General features: G+C 39.6%; 1 protein-coding gene across 1 annotated transcript in view; it reads left to right on the plus strand.

Moving 5' to 3' along the window:
• The first annotated feature begins 9,739 nt into the window (after window positions 1–9,739).
• PTER (phosphotriesterase related) overlaps window positions 9,740–24,270 on the plus strand; it is a 64,725-nt gene continuing 50,194 nt past the window's right edge. The window contains exon 1 of the mRNA XM_066384949.1: window positions 9,740–9,871. The gene's annotated coding sequence lies outside the window, so the exon portion shown is untranslated. The remainder of the gene's footprint in view (window positions 9,872–24,270) is intronic.

The following is a 24,270-nucleotide window of genomic DNA, read 5'->3' on the forward strand; positions in this document are numbered from 1 at the left end:
TGTATTACAATCCATTCATTTCCTACCGCTCATGTTCATGGTTGCAGGTGGCTGGAGCCGATCACAGCTGTCCTCCAGGACAACACCAAATTTTTATTGGATAATGCGTAACATACCTGGGTCGTTGTATGGCTCTCACGGAATTACATTTTAAAATATGTGGCATTCATGGCTCTGTCAGCCAAAAAGTTTCCCAACCCCTGAGGTAGAGGAATTTATGGCACATTCTCATTGGCTCATGGCTTCTTAGAAACAAAGCACAACATAAACCACTGTCTCAGAGCAGGAGCATGTTAACCACTGGCAAAGTCGGAACACCATTTCCAGGGCACACAACCTAAGCCTCATCAAAATATACCAAAATTTGCTGCAAAATAAGACACAACCAACGTTACCTTTCAAACCACTGATGTCGCAATACTGCTCCAATCAAAATAATAAAACAAGTTATTTGATAGCATTGCCTCTTCTGGACTGACATCTAGGAGATGGCTATGGTGGAAGTGTCTGAAATACAGGTGTCTCTTAAGAATTGCAAGGAAATAATTAATATAAAGTTCAGGAGAGTGGCTTCCCTGCATGGGGCCCGGAGGGTTGGATGAGTGGAGAGGTAATGAGACTAGAGAGGGGTGCACGGGGCATCTATGATATTGGTAATGTTGGGTGGTGAGTTCACAGATGTTTATTTTATTACTAGGCTTTATATTTTCCATACTGTTTTCTGAATAAATGCTTCTGTATCAATTAAAATACTGTGTGCCTGATGCTCAAATAATACCATCTGTTAAAGCTTGCACATGTTATGCTCCTTCTGTTAAAAAAAAAGAAATAGTTTTTTTATTAAAATGGCTCCACCATCCTCACATCCTATTACCATCTAAACATCAGAAAAATGAAATGGACCATTTTAAGAAATCTTATGAAAAAGTTTTCCTATTGTCCCTGTTACTATTAATACATATTCTGCCATTAATCTCACACATGAGCCATGACGACGGAGTGCTTTCTGACCCACTCGGCTTCTAGAGTTCAAACCTTTCTCTGGGACTTCAGATTCTTTGAGTTAAAAGCCCTTTTGAATTTGTTTATTTCACAGCAGTGGGTGATTTTTTAAAAATCCCTGTGTGTGTCCTTGAACACCTTCCAAGAGAAGAGGGTTAGGTATTAGATTGCTTTTCATATCTTTTTCAGGTTGTAAAAGTCTCTGATTCTGTGACAATTAAAGGAAGTAGTAGCTTGTCTTTCCAGCTTCCCTGTTCTCAAAGCATCCAGTTCCTTCTTCAAACAATTGAAGAAAAAGAAGAAAGTTTGACTCTGCTCCCAGACTTCTCACTTCTTTACTCTCCAGTGCCAGTTAAGTAGTCAAGTTTCCTTACTCACTAGTAGAGCACCCTCCCCCATGTCCTTCTGCTTACACACACACACACACACACACACACACACACACACACACACACACACACACACACACTGGCTTCACAGAGCCGCTAGTGTAGCTTTAATCTTGCTTTTGCTGATCTGTGCCAGACACTCATTCCCTTATCTAGATAGTAGCAACTAATGTCTGTAGTTCTTAGCATTTGGGTTTTGGAGTCAGCTAGTCTTAGATTTGAATCTCATCTTACCTCTTTATTAGCTATGAGACCTTGACCCTAAAAGAGCTTCACATGTCTGAGCCTGTTTCTACATATGTTAAATGGGGATTGTGGAAGTATAAAAATCTTAAAAATGTTTACAAGGGGCTATTAGAATAGGAACAGGCATACAGACTGTTACTAAATGATCATTACTTTTGTTATTATTATTGGCATTATTCCCAGTGCCACTACATTGACCAATATTCACAAATCTTTACTCCTATGCTCCTACCTAAGACTCTCATGCTTGATTTTGCTGCCTCAGCTTGGGTGTCAAATTCTATTTCCTGACCTCTGGGTCCTGGGTTTTTCTGTCTGATGCTCCTCACATGGCCAGTCTTTCAGAGTACTGCACCCTGAGCTCGCCTACTCTGTTGTCTGAAAACACACTATGTACCTCATTCTGTTTGCTGTTTCTGACTTCTCTATTCTTAAACCCTAATTACCCCTCCTGCCTAGCCAGCTTCCCAGTATTGCTCCAGAAACTCCAGGTAAGACACTTTCACATAGCACGCCACTTACTACCCATACAAACCCTACAAAGGTACAGGGTCTCTGGCATCCTTGATATGTAAACTCCAAGGAGGTGTTTTCAATTTTCATGATCTCCCACAAAGATAGGGCACGTATCAACTCTGCTAAGTCACATGGCCATGCCTAGCTGCAAGAGAGGCTGCAGAGTGTAATCTTTAATGACCATGAACCCTGCTAAATTATTCTTGTGAAAGAAAAGGAGGAGGGATATGAAAGACAGCCAGCAAGCTGCCAGAGTAAGATAATAGTATTTATTGCCTTTTCTATGAGGATACCGTGACTTGAGGGAAATCAACAGGTCCCACAGCAATAAAGTAGAGGAGCCAAGAATTGACATCAGGTCTCTCAGATTCTGGGGCTACTTCTGAAGGTCCTGGTCTGTAGTGCTTGATTCCCCTGTGTTTGCTGAGAATGTAGCTGCTTCTGTTAGATTTGTTATAATAGAAGGTCCTGGTTTTCCTCCTATTCTAGCTAAGATCGAAGCAAGCTCCTCTCTTTAGTTATTTTAGTTATAACATAATTTTTATATGCTGTGGTATTTTTTCATATACCCTAGTATATTGTTATTTCTCTTAGCAATATTTATTGGGTAAGTGATACAGTTTTGCCAACAACTCACACAGGAGAGTTCTTTAGCAACTCTGGTTGCAAAGGATGTGTTCCTTACATAAATACAAAATATTTTAGATTGGCCACCATAACGAACAACAGTAACACTTTGGACCAGGAAGTTCATGACCAATATACTATTTCAGTGGAAACAAATGGTCACTGATGTCCTTCACTCTGGGAAAGCAACAGTACCCAAGACAAAAATTCCAGGAAAACTAGCCAAAATATATATGACCACACTAGATGTCATCTTCGTGTTTGGATTCAGAACCCATTTTGGTGATGGCAAAACAACTGACTCTGGCATGATTGATGATTGCTTGGATTGTGCAAAGAAAAATGAAACAAACATAGACTTGAAAGACATGGCTTATATGAGAAGACGACCTCAAGAAACAGAAAAAAGAATGTAGAACAGAGTGAAGAAAGTTGGGAGGACTGCAAAAGCCAGTGCTGGTGCTGCCAAAAAGTGAACTGGAGATTAGACAACAGGAGCAGTATAGATTTTTCAGTGAATTTACCTCAGGTGATTGTGCAGATTTTTCATGAAAGGATTAATAAACTAAAAACTTTAAAAAATATTTTATACCATTTTTTTAAAGAGGCAGGGAGAGAGAGATAGAGAGACAGGAACATGGAGCTGCTCCTGTATGTGCCCCTGACCGGGAAATCAAACCAGCAACCTCTGCACTCCAGCAAAATGCTCCAACCAACCGAGTTATCTGGCCAGGGCTTAATTTTTTTTTCTTTCTATTTGTTGACTGAGACACAGAGAGAAAGGAAGAGAGAGAGGAAGGAGAAGGGAAGCATTTGTTTGTTGTTCTACTCAGTCATGCATTCATTGGGCTCTCTCCGTGTGTGCCCTAACAGGATAGAACTGCAACCTTGTCATTTCCAGGATGATGCTCTTAACCAACTGAGCCAACTGGCCTGGGGTTTTCCACCAATATTTAAACAAGGTTTCTGAATAGAATTTTAAACTAATTCCATGGCAAACCTCGTCCCTTTATACATACAATTTTTAAAGATCTTGAAATGAAAACAAAAAAATTATCCATATTACATAAAGAAAAAAAATCAAGTTATTTGAATTCTAAAATCAAGCCATCCTTTTAATGTTTGCTTCAAGTCTACATCGTTTTGTTTTTCCCACTGAGAAAAACTACCATTTGTTATTCTTCACAGACACCCATGCTTGGACTTACAGCTAATGAGTAGCGGCTCTGCTGACTTTTTTGAGTTTCATTTTATTTTGTTTAACTTAGCTCTCAACACCATTTTTATTAGAGATCAATAAACAAACTATTATGTGCTAGTAGAGGCCTCTAACACTTCAATAATTCTTTCAAGTATTTGGAAGCCACCATGGAAGCCATTTAATAATAGTTGCCAATGACTGGCTGGCTAAAGGATGGTAGTTCTCAATTTACATACGGAACCACTCAGTTCTCTTACCAGGACAAATAGTGTATTAATCAGGGTAAGTTATCTGCTGTAACACATAGTTCAGACATTTTAGTGGCTTAAGACAATAAAAGCACTTTTTCCATTCACTCTCATGGTTAGGATAGGTAGGAGAGCTCTGCTCTACATGGCCACTCAGAGACAGCCCCCTTCTCTCCTGTGGTCTAGTCTCCAGGCTCTAGTAATTCTCTCCATCCTGCTCATGATCAGAGAAAGAGTGGAGGATGGGGGGGGGGGGGGTTAATGGGCCAATTCTGAAAGGTATATGTCACTTCTACCAAAACCCAATGATTGGCACTTGCAGGACCACACTTTACTGCAAGGGAGGCAGGGAACTGCAGTGTAGTTACGTGCCCAGGAGGACGAGAAAATGGGTTTAAGTGAGCATCTAGCTACCAAACACCTGAGTTTGCCACAAATACCAAAAGAAATTGCTCAGTCAAGAAAAAAGTCAATATAATTTAAAAGTATTTAAAAATAATACTGACATAATTTAAAAGTTTTAAAATTAAATATATAGTTTTTTTGTTTCTTTTTTAGTGAGAGGGACAGACAGACAGACAGAGACAGGAAAGGAGACAGATGAATAGCATCAATATTTGTGGCACTTTAATTGTTCATTGACTGCTTCTTATAAGTAAGTACCTTGACCAGGGGGCTCAAGCCAAGCCAGTGATCTTGGGCTTTAAGTCAGCGATGTGGGGCTTCAAGCTAGTGACATTTGGGCTCAAGCTGGTGAGCCTGCGCTCAAGCCAGTGACCTGGGAGTTTTAAGCATCCTAGGTTGATACTCTATCTATTGCGCCACCACCAGTCAGACAGTGATAATATAAGCCAGTTTACAATTAAGACATATTATTTATGCTAGCAAATCTAGTGAACTAGGTATCCTAAATTTGTCAACATTTTACAAGTTATTTGCAAACAGCTGTCTAAAGTCACAATACTTTTATTGTAGTAAAATAATCATAACATATATTTTTACCATTTGAACCATTTTTAAGCCTACAGTTCAGTGGCACTAAGCACATTCACATTATTGGACAAGTGTCACCACGATCCATCTTCACAATTTTTTCATCTTCCCAAACTGAAAACCTGTACCCAGTAAACACTAACTCCTCCTTCCCCTTCCCTCCAGCTCCTGGTAGCCACTGCTCTGTTTTCTGTATCAATAAATTGGACTACTCTAGACAATTCATATAAGTGAAATAATGCAGTATTTGTCTTTTGTGTTTGGCTTATTTCACTTAGTGTAATACTCTCAAAGTTCATTTAAGTTGTAGCATTATCAGAGTTTTATTCCTTTTTAAGGCTAAATAGTTTTCCGTTGTATGGATCTACCACACTGGTTTATCCATTCATCCATCAGTGGACATTTGGGCTATTTCCACATTTTGGCTGTTGTGAATAATGCTGCTATGAACAAGGATGGACAAATATCTTTTTTAGCCCCTGCTTTTACTTCTTTTGGCTATATACTCAGAAGTAGGTTGCTGGTACATTTGGTAATTCTATGTTTAATTTTTTGAGGAACTGCTCTACTATTTCCCACAGCAGCTGTAAAGTCATAATAGTTTTAAAGACAAACTTTTAATAGGCTTCTACTAAAGGTTGTAGAGACTCAGCCGTAACAGTATAGTCCCCCTTAAAAGGTTCCTTGAATCGCGGGGCTTATGTGTTTTTAGTATTACTCTTTAATAACTAGAATAGTTTTTAATTTCATTGTCCTTTGCCTCTAAGTGCAGTCATAAGACACATTGAGCAGTTAGTTGTATTCTCTGGGTGGTATAAAGCATAGGAATTTGACAGAAGAACTGTGGGTTGAAAGCCCTGTCCTAGCCCTCTTGTAACATTGGTATCTAGTCAATTTCCTAGCAATGATGAAAATAGTTTATCACATCATGACTAAAAAGTAAAGCAGGAAACTCTCTGCAGTGCTGTAAACTGTAGCTTCCAGTTAACAATTAAAACTTGACAGCAATATGACTTCACTGCGGTGAAACTGTTCAGCCACTCACCTGACAAATTATCTGGATTACTTTATGTCTTGTTCTCTCTGGATTGTTAGTAAAGACCCTTTTCATGTAGACATTTAAAACAACTAACTAGGTGACGAAAACCTGAGCGCTTTCCAGAAATTTAACCCAAACAGTGAGGGGTCTTGGATGTTCGGTTTTGCTTTCATTCTCTCTGCCCATTTAGTGTTTCTGAGTACAGATACTGTCCAAGTTCAAAGACAGGATGGAAATGAAAAGCAAGCACTGTGGCAAAGGGAGTGCATTTGAACCGAACCCTTAACTGAGAGATTCATTTAGAAACCTTTGGTTCCTTAATAATGTAATTTTAATTTGGCTATTTCATCACACACATTGGTATTCTAAGGGTTTAAAAAAATATCTCCAAGTTAAGCTTTTCCAGGAAAAAAGACTGAAAAATGAAGCTGCGCACAAGGCTTGATGGCAGATTATTATTTCTGACAGCAGAACATCAGAAAAGATCTATTCTGCCTGTTCTCATCTGCCCACCCTTAGGGCTAGTAGATTTAGGGGCCAATACAAAAGGATGTTTATTTTTAAAATATTTGTGATAAGCGTAACATCTGATGCCTAGCTAACAGTAGTGCTTAAGTCACTTAGGATGTGAAATGGAATTACAGTGTACACTCAAATGCTATGTGCTACCAAATTTTCTCACTGTTGTACATTAGATTTGTGTTTTCTCACTCCTTGTTTGAAAACATGTGTTCACAATAGTTTGATACAGTTCCTGAAATAAAACTCCTACATATTAACTTGATGTTTCTTTGAAGCTACTTCTATCAAAGAGGAATGAAATCTAAACCAGTTCCTCTCTAGCACTGTGCTTTTAAGTAGTGAAGCCATAGAAACAAAAGCCCGAATGACAAACCCATCACAAATCTTGCACACAGAGGCAGATTAAGGTCGGTTAAGGCCCTGGGCACAGAAGAAAATATTGGGCCCCTTAAAAAAAAGAGGGAGCAGGGAATATAAAACTACATGTTAACCATACTTTTTGTTTACCCTTTTTTTTTGTGTGTGTATTTTTCTGAAGCTGGAAATGGGGAGGCAGTCAGACAGACTCCCGCATGCGCCCGACTGGGATCCACCCGGCATGCCCACCAGGGGGCGATGCTCTGCCCATCTGGGGAGTTGCTCTGTTGCAACCAGAGCCATTCTAGCGCCTGAGGCAGAGGCCACAGAGCCATCCTCAGTGCCCGGGCCAACTTTGCTCCAATGGAGCCTTGGCTGTGGGAGGGGAAGAGAGAGACAGAGAGGAAGGAGAGGGGGAGGGGTGGAGAAGCAGATGGGTGCTTCTCCTGTGTGCCCTGGCCGGGAATCGAACCTGGGACTCCTGCACACCAGGCCGACACTCTACCACTGAGCCAACTGGCCAGGGCCATGTTAACCATACTTTTAAATAAATAAAAAATATTATGTACTATTAATGTTAAAATTGCACATATAAAACCAAACTTGATGTCATTAGAAAAAAGTGTATAGTTGGGGTTTTGCGGGGCCCTTCAGAAGTTGGGGCCCAGGGCGCATGCCCAGTGTGCCTGCTGTTAAATCCACTTCTGCTTGCATAATGGGTGCAATGATGGTAGTGAAGAATTTAGTAACTTCCATAAAGAAAAACTGAAGTCATTTTTTAACACAGATTTTGTGTATAATTTCATGTCTGGCAGCAAGGACAAGTAAAATACACTACATTATAAATAATGGTCCTTTAGGTCTCTCCTTAACAACGATTGTCAGGTATGCATTCATCTGGCTTTGCAGCTGCAGTTCTTGTAATCTAAGTAGTAGCCAGCTCCAAAATCGCTTGAGAAGGCTCCCTCAATCCAACTATTCATTACACAATCTCACTATGAGCCATTCCTAGTAATAATAGACTCAATACTTATCCTTCTGGAGTTCTTAACCTGTACACTTTTTCTTGTCTCCCCCCACCTCTGGGCCCTGTTTTTATCCCCTTCCTTGTTCCTAAGATTTAAACAGCCACCAACCTTTAGGATGATTGTTCTCCCTCAATATTCCCTCCCTGCCAAGCCCTTACCAACCAGCTTCCCCATAATTTCTCATACTTTTACCTTCCTTAAAAAATGAAAAAAAGAAAGCAAACACAAAATAAAACCTTTATGTATTTTTTTCTCTTTTTCTGACTTAACTATATTAATTTATTTCCTAGCCTCCTATCAAAGTGCCCTTTCTCTACTAAGAAAGTATGATGGGGTGACATCAACTAAAATGGGTTCTCGTCCTGGCCTTGCATAGCCACTTCTCTCTCTAAGTCCGTTTCTTAACTGCAATTGGAGGAAAGAGAGATCCTATCACATGCAGGTGGTTCCACAATTTAAAAATAATACCCAAAACATGGATCTGTTATAAAGCCTGGCAGAGCTGGCATCAGGAAACACCATCTATTATTATTATCATCATTATTATTATTTCCATCACCCTTTCAAATGACACAATTAGAGGTTCTTCCCATGTGTGTACTCATCCCCTTTTTCTCAGAATTCAGGATAAAATTAATTGAATACACTGTCACACTTAAAAGTATTACTCTATTTTGGCAACTGATTCTAGCACTGTGTGTTGTAAATAGATTCACCAAATATTCACTAAGCCTACCTCATTTGCATGAAATATTCAAATGCTCTGCTATAGACTCTATTTTTTTTTTTAATTTTTCCATCCATTTGAAAGGGAGAGAGAGAGCATCAATTGGTTGTTCCACTTAGTTGTTCCATTTTTAATTGCGTATTCATTGATTGCTTCTCGCTGGTGCCCTGACCAGGGATAGAACACATGACCTCCGCAGGCCAGGGCAACGCTTTATCCACTGAGCCACCAGGCCAGGGCCCAGGCTCTATTATTAAACATGAGAAACCTCAGGCCCAGGAACAAGAGACAATGCATGAATAAACCCAAAACTGTCTGTATTCAGGATGTTGATCCAAATCCTGTTCGCGACATCGTGAACACCAAATTGCCAGGGCAGCCTCTCGGATTTGTTATCCTTGAAGAAAACACAAAGGGTTTTTGAAGCTACTTAAAGCCTCCATGTTTCAGGCTTTTCTACAGAGGACTGGGATCTGTGGGAAATGCAGCTACCTCCTCTCACCTTGGGGATCTAGCCCGCTAATCCATTCAACTCAGCCAAACTAGGCAGAGGTAAGAAACTTCTCCTTCCAGGATACTTGGTGACTACCTACACCCAACTCGTGCGCAAAGGAAGTGGCTTCCCAGCGCAGCCACTCAGGATCTGGCAGCCGGGTAGGACAGGCCGCCGGCGTGCTAGCCCAGACTTGGCCTGCCGACGGGTCGGGTGTGGCAGCGGCTCCCGGGGCGTGGCCTAGGGCCAGGGTGGGCGTGACCGGGGCCGCAAGGCGTGGCAGCGACCGAGGACACAGCCCCGGGATCTGGGGGCGGGGAACAGACTAACTATAGTTAACGGAGTGGGAGGGGGGAGCGGGGAGCGGGGAGACGCTCGAGGTGCTGGAGGCTGGTCCTGCCGAGGGTCCCGGTGGAGAAGGCGGCGCTCGTGTGGAAGAGGGAAGTCCCGGGAGCCAGAACGGGCGCGGGAGCTGCGGGCCGGGTAGGAAGGGTGGCAGCCCAGCTCTGGGCGTTAATCCCTGCAGGGAGCCCGGCAGAGGTCCGCCCCGCGGGAGGCGTCTAAAAGCAGGCCTCTCCCGGGCGCGCTGCTGCCCTAACCCCAGCGCCCCCGGGAGCTGTAGAGCGGGGGGTCGTGAGGCTGAGCGAGGCCTAGGAGGCCGACCTGGGCTTGGAGGCGTCTAAGGTCCCGAAGCCGGACCCAAGGCCGAAAGTCCGGCGCGGAGCGAGGCCCGAGGGCCCGGCCTTGCGAGCGCTTAGAGTTGCTCCACAGACGCTCCCTGCGGTCCTCGAGCAGCTGTGCTGGGGCAAGGGCTCTCTTCTGTGCTCGTTCTCCTTTAATAGGCTTTGAGATCATGCCTGGAAGCCTGGGGTCCCGGCCTCACACTGTACTTAACCGTCTCCTGGTTTTTGGATCATAAAGTATTGCAAACACACTTAGGTGCGCCTTCCCTACTGATACGAGTATGGCATTTACAACTGTTGTTCTGGGATATTTGGAAAGACACCTCAGGTGCAGTGACACCTCCGAGCGTTTCCAGATAAACTTCTGCCCTGTGTAGAAACAAAAGTCCACTTGTCCTTAACTCACCGCTGCAGCAGAGGAAGCTGACAAGCATATACTCCTATTCTAAAGGGTAATGGCATTCATTGTGCAGGAAAAACGGCAGTAAGAAAAGAACCTTCAAATTAGTGACACCTACTTGTCCAGGTACATTTTATTTTACATAGACAGGAGAGGTCTACAGCAGTTCTCCATAGGCCTGATGTAAGTCCAGAAATAACCAGCCCCCTTCAAAGTGCACACTGCAAAGATCAGACAGCTTGCTGTTGGTAGCAAGGTAGTAACTTAATTTAAAAAGGATAATTGGAATTTTATCAAAAGATGCTACTTTATGAAATTATGTTTTAATTTGTGGAGGCTAGAGGTTGCTTTATTGCTATAAACTTTACTAAGATATGTGTAATATAGATATTTGGAATAAAATGCAGAATACATTTTATTGCCATTCTACCCGGCAACCCCTGTCTGGGGTTGCTCAGATCACTGGCTGCAGAGGGGAGGAGAGAGAAAAGGGGGAGAGGGAGAGAAAGAGAAGCAGATGGTTACTTCTCCTGTGTGCCCTGGCAAGGACTCAAACCCCAGAAGTTCATATGATGGCCGACCTTCCATCCACTGAGCCAGTTGGTCAGGGCCAGCCATTCCTTGATCTTACAATCATAATAGGAATACCCAATCCTATATTTTTTGAGTTAGTAAAAGCTAATCACCAGGGTTCATCTCTGAGCTCTGTGTGCTCTCATTTAATCCGCACCATAGCTCCAAGAGATATTCGCAGTTTAGAGGAATGAGGTAAAGCACAGAGAAGTGAGGCCACACTGCTGGAGAGTTTAGAGAAAAACATCTGTCTTTCTAACTCTGAAACCTGTGCCCTTACCCCTTAGTCACTTGTACTTTGTTTTTCACAAGTAGTAGGGCAGTGAGGAAGTTCGCTGGTTTAAAGAACTCTGGACCCATGTGTGCAGACTACCCTAGTTCCGGTTCCAGCTCCTGACTTTGTACAAGTTGTTTATCTTTTCTAGGCACAGAAAGGTCGTTGATCTCTACGTATCTCCCAGATCTAAAAATCTACAGATTTGTGCAAATAAGATCCTGCGTTTACTGATGAATGATATTGTTGGTCATATATGGTGTGGAAATTGCAGTGTGGGCAGGAAGGGTCAGTTGATTCATTCAGTTGATGTGCATTGTGTCCCTGGGTAGCACTGGGGCTCCCACAGAGAACAGGACAGGTGAGAGGGCCTCTTGGAGTTTACATTCTGAAAGGAGGCAGAGGGCCCTGAGAAAACAAAGAAAAAAACAAACAAACAAGTTAATTGACAAAGAGCTGCAAATTGTTAACAGGGGTGTGATAAACAAAAACGGGGTAGGGGAGCACATTGGTTATGGTGGTAAAAAGGAGGCCTCACCAAGACTTTTTTTTTTCTTTTTAAATTTTTATTAATTTTAAGTTATTGTGTTAACATGGATTCAAGTGTCCCACTTAATATAACACCCTCACCCCCCACTCCTGTGTTCCCATTATACCCCCTTTACCCCCTTCCCCTAACTGCTTCCCCCTTCCCTCTGGGATTTGTTGTCCTGTTATCTGTATCTCTGTGTTATGTATTTATAATTTCACTAATCCCTTCACCTTCTCTGACCCTATCCCCTCATCTCCCTTTCCCCCTGACAGCTGTCCCTCTGCTCATGTGACCCTGCCTCTGCCTCTATTCCATTCCTCAGTTCACTTTGTTCATTAGATTCCACATGTAAGTAAGATCATATGGTATTTGTCTTTCTCTGTCTGGCTTATTTCACTTAGCATAATGATCTCCAGGTCCATGTATGCTGTTGCAAAAGGTAAGATTTTTTTCTTTTTCATGGCTGTGTAGTATTCCATTGTGTATATGTACCACTGCTTTTTAATTCACTTGTCCACTGACAGACACTTGGGCTGTTTTCAGATCTTGTCTATTGTAAACAATGCTGCAATAAATATGGGAGAGGTTATCTTCTTTTGAATCAGTGATTTGGTATTCTTGAGATATATTTCTAAAAGTGGGATAGCTGGATCAAAAGGCAGTTCCATTTTTAATTCTTTGAGAAAACACCATACTGTTTTCCACAGTGGCTACACCAGTCTGCATTCCCACCAGCAGTGCAGGAGGGTTCCCTTTTCTCCACACCCTCGCCAGCACTTATTGTGTGTTGATTTGTTAATAAGCGCCATTCTGACAGGTGTGAGGTGATACCTTATTGTGGTTTTAATTTACATTTCTCTGATGATCAGTGACATTGAACATTTTTTCATATGCCTATGGTCATCTGTATGTTCTCTTGGGGAAGTGTCTATTCAGTTCTTTTGCCCATTTTTTAATTGCATTGTTTACCTTCCTGGTGTGGAGTTTTAGAAGTTCTTTATAAATTTTGGTTATTAACCCCTTATCAGATGTATCGGCAAATACGTTTTCCCATTGTGTGGGTTTTCTTTTTATTTTTTTAATGGTGTCTTTTGCTGTGCAAAAGCTTTCTAGTTTGATATAGTTCCATTTATTTATCTTGTCCTTTATTTCACTTGCCCATGGAGATAAATTGGCAAAAATATTGCTACGGGAGATATTGGAGAGTTTACTGCCTATGTTTTCTTCTAAGGTGTTTATGGTTTTGTGACTTACACTTGTCTTTTATCCATTTTGAGTGTATTTTTGTGAATGGTATAAGTTGGTGATCTAGTTTTATTTTTTTGCAGGTAGCTGTCCAGTTTTCCCAACAGCACTTAATAAAGAGACTATCTTTACTCCATTGTATGCTCTTACCTCCTTTGTCAAACATCAATTGACCACAAAGGCATGGGTTTATTTCTGGGTTCTCTGTTCTGTTCCCAATGCCAGCACCAAGCTGCTTTGATTATTATGGCCTTGTTGCATAACTTAATATCAGGAAGTGTGATACCTCCCACTTTATTCTTTATTTTTAAGATTGCTGAGGCTATTTATGTTCTTTTTTGGTTCCATATAAATTTTTGGAATATATGTTCTATATCTTTGAAATATGCCATTGGTATTTTAATAGGAGTTGTATTGAATTTATAGATTGCTTTGGGTAATATAGATATTTTAATGATGTTTATTCTTCCTATCCATTAACACAGTATATGGTTCCACTTGTTTGTATTTATATTTTCTGTGATTTTTTTTCAATGTCTTATTATTTTTTGAGTACAAGTCTTTTACCCCCTTGGTTAAATTTACTCCTAGATACTTTATTTTTTTGTTGTTGCAATAGTAAAGGGGATTGTTTTCTTAATTTCTCTTTCAGACAGTTTATTGTTAGTTTATAAAAATGTCACTGAGCCTGACCAGGCAGTGGCATAGTGGATAGACCATCGGACTTGGATGCAGAGGACCCAGGTTCAAAACCCCAAGATCGCCAGCTTGAGCACAGGCTCACCAGCTTGAGCGTGAGGTTGCTGGCTTGAGTGTGGGATTATAGACATGACCCAATAGTCTCTGGCTTGAGCCCAAAGGTCACCAACTTGAAGCCCAAAGTCACTGGCTTAAGCAAGGGGTCACTCGCTCTGCTCTAGCCCCCTCCCATCAAGGCACATATGAGAAAACAATCAATGAACAATTAAGTTGCCACAACAAAGAATTGATGCTTTTCATCTCTATCCTTTCCTGTCTGTCTGTTCCTATCTGTCCCTCTCTCTGATTTTCTATCTCTGTCAAAAAAAATGCCACTGATTTCTGAATATTAATTTTATATCCTGCCATCTTGCCAAATTCATTTATCAGGTCTTGTAGTTTTTTTACTGCAACTTTAGGGTTTTCTATGTACAGTATCATATCATCAGCAAATAATGATAGTTTACTTCTTCTTTTCCAATTTGGATGCCTTTTATTTCTTTTTCTTGTCTGATTGCTGTGGCTAGGACTTCCAGAACTATGTTGAATAAGAGTGGTGAAAGGGGGCACCCCTGCCTTGTTCCTGATCTTAAAGGGATTGCTTTTAATTTTTGCCATTTGAGTATGATGTTGGCTGTGTTTGTCATAGATGACGTTTATTATGCTGAGGTATGTTCCCTGTATTCCCACTTTGCTGAGAGATTTGATCATAAATGGGTGCTGGATTTTATCAAATGCTTTTTCTGCATCTATTGATATAATCATGTGATTTTTCTCCTTCCTTTTGTTTATTTGATGATCACATTGATTTGAAAATATTGTACCAGCCTTGCCTCCTCAGAATAAATCCCACTTGATCTTGATGTATGATTTTTTTCATGTATTGCTGGATCTGGTTTGCTAATATTTTGTTGAGAATTTTAGCATCTATGTTTATCAGGGATATTGGCCTATAGTTTTCTTTCTTTGTAGTGTCTTTACTTGGTTTTGGAATGAGGATAATGCTTATGTCATAAAAGGAGCTTGGAAGTCTTCTCTTCTCTTGAATTTTTTGAAATAGCTTGTGAAGGATAGGTGTTAGTTCTTCTTTGAATGTTTGGTAAAATTTGCCTGTGAAGCCATCTGGTCCAGGACTTTTGTTTGCTGGGAGTTTTTTGATAATTGTTTCAATTTCATTTGTTGTAATTGGTCTGTTTAGGTTTTCTGATTCTTCTAGATTGAGTTTTGGAAGATTGTATGTTTCTAGGAATTTATCCATTTCACCTAGGTTGTCCAATTTTTTGGCATATAGATCTTCATAGTATTTTCTTACAATTCTTTATATTTCTGCAGTGTCAGTTGTTACTTCTCCACTCTCATTTCTAATTTTATCTATTTGAGTCCTCTCTCTTTTCTTCTTGATGAATTTGATTAAAGGTTCATTAATCTTGTTTACCTTTTCAAAGAATGAGCTCTTGGTTTCAACCAAGACTTTCTTATTAGAAGGATGAGACAGATCTAGTGATGTTTATTCCTGCACTGAGGCCTACAAGGGCAAAAGAGGCAGGAAAGAATGGGGTGTGGTCTAGAAATTGCCAGAAGGTCTTTGTGGGTAGATCTTGTGTAATTTGTTCCAGACAAAGTGTGAGACACAAGGTAGGACCATATCATACAGGGCTATTTGTAGCCTGGTAAAACCCCCAGATTTTCATCTAATAGCAATGGGAAGCTCTGAAGGGTGGTTGTCAGGGGAGTGACATTAGGTGGCTGCAATGAAGGCCACATGAAAGGTGATGGTGGCTCAGGCTAGGGTAGTGGCAGTGGAGACAGAAGGTGGAGCTTTTAAGTGTCACTTCATAGTGGGGCCTTCCTGACAACCCTATTTATGATGACTTTCTGTCATCCTGAATAGCCTGGTATTCCTTGTTCTCCCACTCGCTTTAGCTTTCCTTTTCATCTACTTTTTCCATGTGACATAGTATGTGATGTTTGTAAATTGTTACTTACTCTCTCCTGTGGGAATTCAACTACAGGAGAGCAGGGTTTGCATGTTTTATGTACTGTTGTTTCTCCGGCACCTGATGTGGGTCTTAATACATTTTATTTCCTGAATGGATTTAATATATGGTTTGAGTTTGGATTTCGTAGAACTTGATGATGTCATAGTCAAAGAAAAGGAGAAATCAAGGATTATTGTCAATATGCTGGCTTAGAAACTAGGTAGATATTGCTGTCAATTAAGAAGAGGAAAGCTAGGAAAAGAACAAGTTAGGAACCTGGGTAGGAGAGATCAAAAGTTCTATTTGGTACATATAAAGCTGTGGTGTATAGTACACACTATTACTACATTAAAACCATTACCCTATGATTTAGCAGCTTAGAACAAGTGTGTTAACTCAGTTCCTGCAGCTGGTTCTGGCTCAAGCTGTCTCATGAGATTACAGTCAGGCTGTCATCTAAGGCTGCAGTGATCTCAAGGCTTGACTGGGGCTGTAAGGCTGGCCTGCTTTTGGCTTTTTCACATGGCTAATGACAGACCAGTGTGTTGACCAGACACTTCAGTTCCCTGCTATAAGGGTGTCACCACAGGGATGCCTCCCCCAGAGTGAATGAGCTAGGAAGGAAAGAGAACCCAAGGAGGAAGCCACCATTTTTTTAGAACCTAATCTCCAGATAGGGCATATTATCACTTATGCTGTATGGTCACACAGACCACCCCGATGCAATGTGGGAGGGTGTGAATTCTGAGAGGGGTGGAATTGTTGAGGCCATTGTAGAGGTACCTTACCACAAGGTATAGGAGATGTCCAAAGGGATATGTCACCTAGTCTGTTGGGTATATTTTACGGTAGCAATCCCAGAGATATGGGCTGCAGATAATTATTTGGAAGTCATTTATCATGATATATGTTGAAATAGTTATGTTGGAAATATACAAGAAGACCCAGGGAGATAAATAGATAGAGAGGGAAAGAGGACCCTGGACCAGTCCAGGAGAGCCCAATGTTTAGAGGTCAGTAGAGAAGGAGCCAGCCATGGAAGATGGCCTGTGAGGAAGGGGTGGGGTGACCAGGACAGTGTGTATTCTGGGGGTGACTTAATTCAAAAGCAGTTTCCACCAAATAAGTTTATCTTCCAAATGAAGGGCAGGAAATACTTTGAAATTGGCTAAAGTGAAAAGATTTTTCTGTAAAAACTACAATTTAATATAACTTGATTGTGAATAGTTACATTTTGATCCAGAGAGGAGCAAAGAACAAGTACTTAGTGCCCCCTGGCCTGAGGCTTGGCCAGAAACTCCCTAGGATTGTAGTAGTAGGTGAAAATACCTATGTAGGGCTTTTAGAGGTTGCTCTTGAAAATTAAGCTGGAAGAACAAAATAATGAACTGTATAGCATGGGAGAAGCTACTGACCTTGGAAAATATACAACTTTGCTTCCATATATTTTTGCAACGTTTTTCAACCGCTGTTCTACAGACCAGTCTGTCAGAAATTTCATGCTGGTACACAAAAGAGTTAACCACCGTAATGTTGTATCAAGATTATAGACCCAATGATCCTAGTTGAATTTGCTTATGCTCAGGGTGATTTCTGCCTTAGCGGTCCCTGAAATGATTCTCCTCTTTTCACCGGTATCCAAGTGTAAATAAAGTTTGAAAATGACTTACTTAAAGCATTTGTTACCTAAAACGTAGTAATGTGAAGAGTTTTTCTCTTCAAATATCTTAAATGCACCAGTAACCATACAGTAACACTGCTGAGAATTCCTGATTAATTTCACTGTTAGTAAGAAGACCTGAGATGGTTCTTGAATATGTTTTCATATCCCAAGTGTGCCGCCTTCCTCTGCTTTCTTTAGCTGCTCTTTAAAATGTATTTTCAATAGTCCCAATTTTTCTAAAGACCTATTTAAAAGCAGACCCAAACAAACAACAACAGCAACCAAAAGAAACACATCTCTTTCTTAGACATCCCACCCTCACTTAAACATTAAAAAAAAAAAGGAAGAAGAAAAATAAAATACCTATTTCCATCTGGCCACCTGGCACAAACTGGCTCTTCACAGTTCTGTTTCATGAAAACAGTATTGGCTTGAGTAAAAATGCCTCTGCCTGCTCAGCCTGGAAGTCATGAATGTTAACTATTTCTCTGTTCCCTCCCAACTGGGCATGGCTGTGTGACTTGCTTTAGTTAATCAAATATACATATAGTGACATGTGCTACAGGTGGAAGCATCAGTAGAGGTTTGTCACACACTCTTTCCTCTAAAGTAACCACCAATTTTCTAGAGTATGGCTGTTCTGTCAGCTTGGGTCATGGGACAAAGACAGTGAGCAGAGTTCCCCAGCCACTTTTTGTAAGACACATAGTGTGAGCTGAAAATAAATTTTGTATTTAGTCCTTGAGATTTGGAGATTTGCTTGTTAATGCAGCATACCCTAGCATATCCTAACTAATGTACTCAGGTGTGGTCTGAGACACATGCCTGTGAAAATTACTGGTCTCCAGTTTGCCAGACACCTTGGGAAGCTAAGAGGGCTGGTGGTAGAAAGGCTTGCTCATATGATGAATGCCCCTCTTGCTGTTAGTGAGCTAGCAGGTACACTTGTTTCCATAATGCTCAAATTAGCTTCATGATTTCAATCAAAGGTAGCAAAAATGACATTTAGATGTTTAATTATATTCTATTGATATAAGGGCACTTAGTATTAAAGGGAAACTATCTAAAGGTTGAGTGCCCAGAAGGGATAGGATAGGAACTAAGGCTCTGATTTTTATTTTGAAAAACACTATGGATATCTATATGTAGATATAGATTATATAGATATAGCTATAGACAGACATAGATAAATATACTTATTATCTATCTATATCTATATCTATCTATATATGCATAATATTTTCAGCATCTCTCCAAGCTTTCCTATATAGAGGAATATTCACATGCTCATTGTTAAGAGACAATTCTTCTCAGATGTAGTTATCAATGGACGCATTTCAGAAATTGTTTTGTCACCAAAAGACATTTGAAATGAATTATCCATAATAACCATCAATTAATTTTTTTTAAAGAGCTCAGAAAGTATTTTAAATGTCGTTTCCTGGCTACCTGAGTTTGGACTTAAGAGTATCAGACCTAGGTTTTGCTCCCAGTGTCCCAGAGGCGATGCATTCACTCTTTCAGTCTGACTTAAACAGAAGTGAAGCAAGGAGCATTGAGCTGTGGGCAGAGCCATGCTGCCTTCCAAGGGATGTTGGCTATAAATCCACTCTCCCTAGAGGTTAAGAATCAAAGTTCTCCCCCTCTCTCACTCACACGAGTGATATGATGATGATAAATTGCTTGGATATGACTGCCCCAAGCACTAGTATGATGAATTATGTTGTTCAGGGCATGGCCAGAGATTCTCCATTGTCAGTCTGCAACCCTGAATATTGGCAGTATTCATAAATAGCCTCTGCCAATTGTAGTCTCCACTGTGCATAGTAAATTCTGTTTTTACCCATTGTGGTTCTTAGTTCTTAATCATCCCCTGTGTTCCCTTTAATTCACTTAGCTAAACAACCTTTTGGGTTTTGTTTCTATTCCCTATTCACTAAAAAGGTGGGGTGTTTTCACAGTGATGATCAGTAAACACTGAATCTTTCTTCATAGAAACTGTTAAAATAGTCATTATTAGTCCTTTTCACTAAATCCAGAGTAATAACAGTTTATCTTGCAGTAGCTTAATTGGGTAATTATTTAGTGTTTGAAAGGCATTTTGGAGAGAAGACTGGTAAATACTGTTGTTAATTTAATGTTCCTTTGTGCAATTGAAAGTCCACTGCAATCACAAAATTCTTAGTATTACTGTGCCTACAATGATTTCTTTCTTAATATAGCTTATTATTTTCAAAATTATATATGTATTGATTCCTGAAATATTTAAAATATTTTTATAAACTTTTAAGGTCATCATATTTATAGTGTTACATTTCTATGTCTCACCTACAACCTTTCTTATATATCTGAAAAGTTAAATGTTATCAGTCTTAGGCTCTAAAACTTTGGAGGAAATATAAAGTGGGAGCCCCAGCTCAGGAGTCTCTCACATTACACAGCTTCTGCAGATGTGCTTTGTGGAGTCTGCTGAACTTTTCAGCCAGCTTTTCTATTAGGCCCTGACAAATAACAGCAATAGTGATTGATTTACTCTGCGCCCACACACTGAGCTATCACCTCATTGTCATCAAAATTTGTCAAAAAGGGTTACATCATAATGCATATGCCCAACCAGCCCTTTTGATAAATTTTCTACTCACCTTATGAACACAGAGCCTCCAGGTATAATTAAAGGCCACTCTGTAGCTTGAATTAGACAAGTTCTATTACTGATTTTATTACTTTGTTTGGGCTGTTGTAAAAAGATACCATAAGCTGGGGACTTAAACAACAGAAATTAATTTTTTCATAATTCTGGAGGCTAGAAGTCCAAGATCAAGGTGTTGGTAGATTTGATTTCTTATGAAGCCCCTCTTTTTGGCTTGCAGATGGCCTCCTCCTCCCTGTGTCCTCACATGATCTTCTCTAGTCCCTTACTGTAACTACACAGAATATTCATGTTGGATTAGGACCTACCCTAACAACGCCATTTTAATGCAATAATCTCTTTAAAGATTCTATCTCTGAATAGTCATAGTCTGAGGTTCTGGAGGTTAGGGGTTCATTATATGAATTTTGGGGGTTCACAATTCAGCCCTTAATAATAATGGTCTCTGGAAAGTACCATTTTATTTTTTAATTTATTAATTTCTGTGAGCTTTGAATGGGCAGAGAGAAACAGAAAATTGAGCTGTATTGAAGCTGGGTGATGGAGACAGTTCATTATACAACGTCCTCTAGTTCAGGGGTTGGGAACCTATGGCTCGCGAGCCAGATGTGGCTTTTTTGGTGGCTGCATCTGGCTCACAGACAAATCTTTAATAAAAAAAATAATAACGTTAAAAATATAAAACATTCTCATGTATTACAATCCATTCATTTCCTACCGCTCATGTTCATGGTTGCGGGTGGCTGGAGCCAATCACAGCTGTCCTCCAGGACAACTCCAAATTTTTATTGGATAATGCCTAACATACATGGGTCGTTGTATGACTCTCATGAAATTACATTTTAAAATATGTGGCGTTCATGGCTCTCAGCCAAAAAGGTTCCTGACCCCTGCTCTAGTTTGTGAACTTTTGAAAATATCCATACTAAAAATTTTAGTAAAATAAAATTTTTTTAAGAAAGAAATATGCCTGACTTGTGGTTGCACAGTGGAGAGAGCATTTGAGCTGGAATACTGGGGTTCCGTGTTTGAAACCCCCCGGCTTGCCTGGTCAGGGTGCACACGAGAAGCAACTACAAGTTGATGCTTTCCGCTCTTCCTCCCCCCTGCCCTTTTCTCCCTCCCTCTCATCTCTATAAAATCAATAAATAAAATCTTGAAAAAAAGGAGAATGAAATATTTATTCTCCTTTTATGCATAAGGCACATGTAAGTAGAATGTGGTTTTTACTATCAATCACTCCATAGAAAAGTATTGTGGAAAATGCTATAAGAGCATCTTTGCTAGTTTTGACCTGGATGATTTGACATGTTCTATCACTCCTTGGCATATGGTATGTCTAGCACATCATGAGTTGGTGACTTTCTACCACTTACTGAGTTCCGCAGGCTGCATTGTCTCCCTGTTCAGTGTTTTACTTCAGAAACTTTCCATGTGCCACTGTACAAATCCCTTGAACACAGGAATTCAACAGGCCACTTGCTTCCAAGGCACCATACCTGGCTTATGCCTTCTGCGGCATACTTTTTAGACAAATATCCTCCATTGTTTCAGGAAGATCTTTATAAGAGGACACTAGGCAAGAAAAATGGCTCGGTGTATATAATAGTACGTTGCTCCAAAGCCCTGTCCCTGCATGGCACTGCCTGTGCCTATCCGAGTTCTCCCAGCTTCCACAGGTAGGCTGTGGAACTATCCTGAGCCTCACCTGTGAGTTTCACTCACTTTCCTTAATAAGTCTAAGGCCTGACATCCATTCCCTTGTGATTGTGCTGCTTTGAACTTGCCCCAGTATCATTCAGAAAAGAACATCTTGAAGTTGGTCCTCTTTCTCCCTTGTAACTAAATATTTTAGAGTAGCTCTGTGCATAAGTAATCAATAATCTGCCCTTTTAAGTTGACATTACTGATACTTGTATTTTATAGCCATATTTCACCTGGAGAAGGGGAAGGTTCTTGAAAATCAAGTCACAGTGCCCCTTTCTGACCTTCTTCATTAGTCCCAGGTACCGTCTTTTAATTTTTTTGTCAGTGTATAAAGATCATAATATTTCAAGCTAAGAGATCCAAAGTTAAAATACTCTCCATGACCCTGGCCAAGTAGCTTAGTTCGTTAGAGCATTGTCCTGATACACCAAGGTTGAGGGTTCAATCCCAGATCTGGGTACATAAAAGAACCAACTACTGCATGCATAAATAAGTGCAACAACAAATTGATGTTCCTCTTTCTCTCTCTCATACTCTAAAATCAATAAATAAAAATTTTTATAAAATAAAATGATCTTCATGAAGATTCACTTTGGTTCTATATATTCTTGTCTAGCGAATTTCACTTAACTATAAGATTTAAAATACATAAAAGAATATATTGATAGTTTCTAGCAGTCAGGATGCTTCGTGGACTTTTGCTGCTACTTATTCTTGCTAGTGAGGTAAAAAGGATTAATTTTAAATTTCTTTGCTTTTAGATAGACCAAATCAGGATTATAAAACATTTGCTATGAGGAACTTTAATAGTACATTGTATAGGGAATTTGCAGTATTTTTGTGAACCTGTTTCCACTTCTTCATTTTTATTTTTGTATTAATAATACCTTGACTAAAATATGTCTTAAGTAATTAATTGTGTATAATGTAGTGATTTTACAACATTAGCATTAAAGGAGAGTTTCTTTATGTATTGTTTCTATACAAAGAATCATGTATTAGACTTTAGAGTTTTATTCTTTTAACACTAGAAAGCTAACTAAGTGGCTGAACTATATTTGAACTTAATGCCTCTATTCATGTTCTTTACTGCCTACAATGGTATATTTAAGTTTTAAAATCTGCATCAATGACAGGATCAATAAAAATGTCTGAGATTAAAAAAAAGATCTGAAATAAAAATTGAATAATAGTTTTCTCTGCCTAATTAGAAGTCAAGATTATCTTTCTGATGAATGATGGGGATATTGCCCTCAGAAGAGGAGTTACATCTTTAATAGGCCAGAAAAAAATAGATGTGTTTCAGAACATCTTAGACATGTTAAATGCCATTTAATTTTCACAAACTCAATACAATATTCATCAGAATGATAGAATTTGTTATTAATATTCATCAAACTTGTCAAATTTGATTCACTTTCATATCATCTTTGAGAATGTTTGCTATACCTAGGCACTCCCTTTATTACTAATTACTTAATACTTTTCTTCAAACCTACCCATTGTTTTACCTCAGCCTCACCTTAAGTAATAATATTCATGAAATCACAGGCTTATAACATTTATCGCTTTTTTCCTAAAATATATGAAAATAAATAAATACTTGTTGAAAACATTTTTAAATGCCTATATATCACATAAAATAAGTATCACACTTACTAGAAACACGCAAAAACCAAGCAGATTTTGGTTTTTGTATCTCACACCATCCATGAAAGAACCAAATAATCCTTGACTGTAAAGTTGGCCCAGAACAATTTTCAGAATGGTTTCTGTTCTTGCACTGTGATAATTAAGAGCTGTTAAAACTGTATATGTGTGTATATATGTACACACACACAAACACACATCTACATAGATAAATAATGGAGTGTTCTAGCTGTTATTTGAGAAACAGCCAAGAGTTTTCAGTTCCTTACACAGTCAACATCATTTATTTGAGAGCTAATCAAGCCACCTTTATTTTATACTATTTTACTCTTATTCACAAGTAGTCTAAAAATTGATACTAAATAAGTAGAAATCTGGAGCTCCTGGTTATTTTTATTTCATTCATTTGTTTTTAATAACTGGAGGTTTAGAGTAAATACTGTAATATGGTTTGTTAGAGTTTTGCTTGCCCTGATGGAAGATCAGAATAACAATTCACATAGAGAAAGATATCTATAGACTTCACAATCCTTGTAGAGAAACATTCTGTGTGATTTTCTATGACACGAATGTCCCCATTCAGTTAACATCTAAACAAGGTGCGCTAATGGACGAGCTGCTGCCAAGGTGGTTCTGAGGTCATTTAATGCCTCTTCATGTGGAGCCATAGAACTTGCAACTTTAGAATTCACCTTGTTTAACTCCTTTTTTTATTAGTGGGAAAACAGACCCACAGAATAGGTAATTTGCCCAAAGATACACTTTTAGCAAATGAACTTTTTGGGTGT

This window comes from Saccopteryx leptura, chromosome 5, assembly GCF_036850995.1.
Source record: "Saccopteryx leptura isolate mSacLep1 chromosome 5, mSacLep1_pri_phased_curated, whole genome shotgun sequence".
Taxonomy (NCBI): domain Eukaryota; kingdom Metazoa; phylum Chordata; class Mammalia; order Chiroptera; family Emballonuridae; genus Saccopteryx; species Saccopteryx leptura.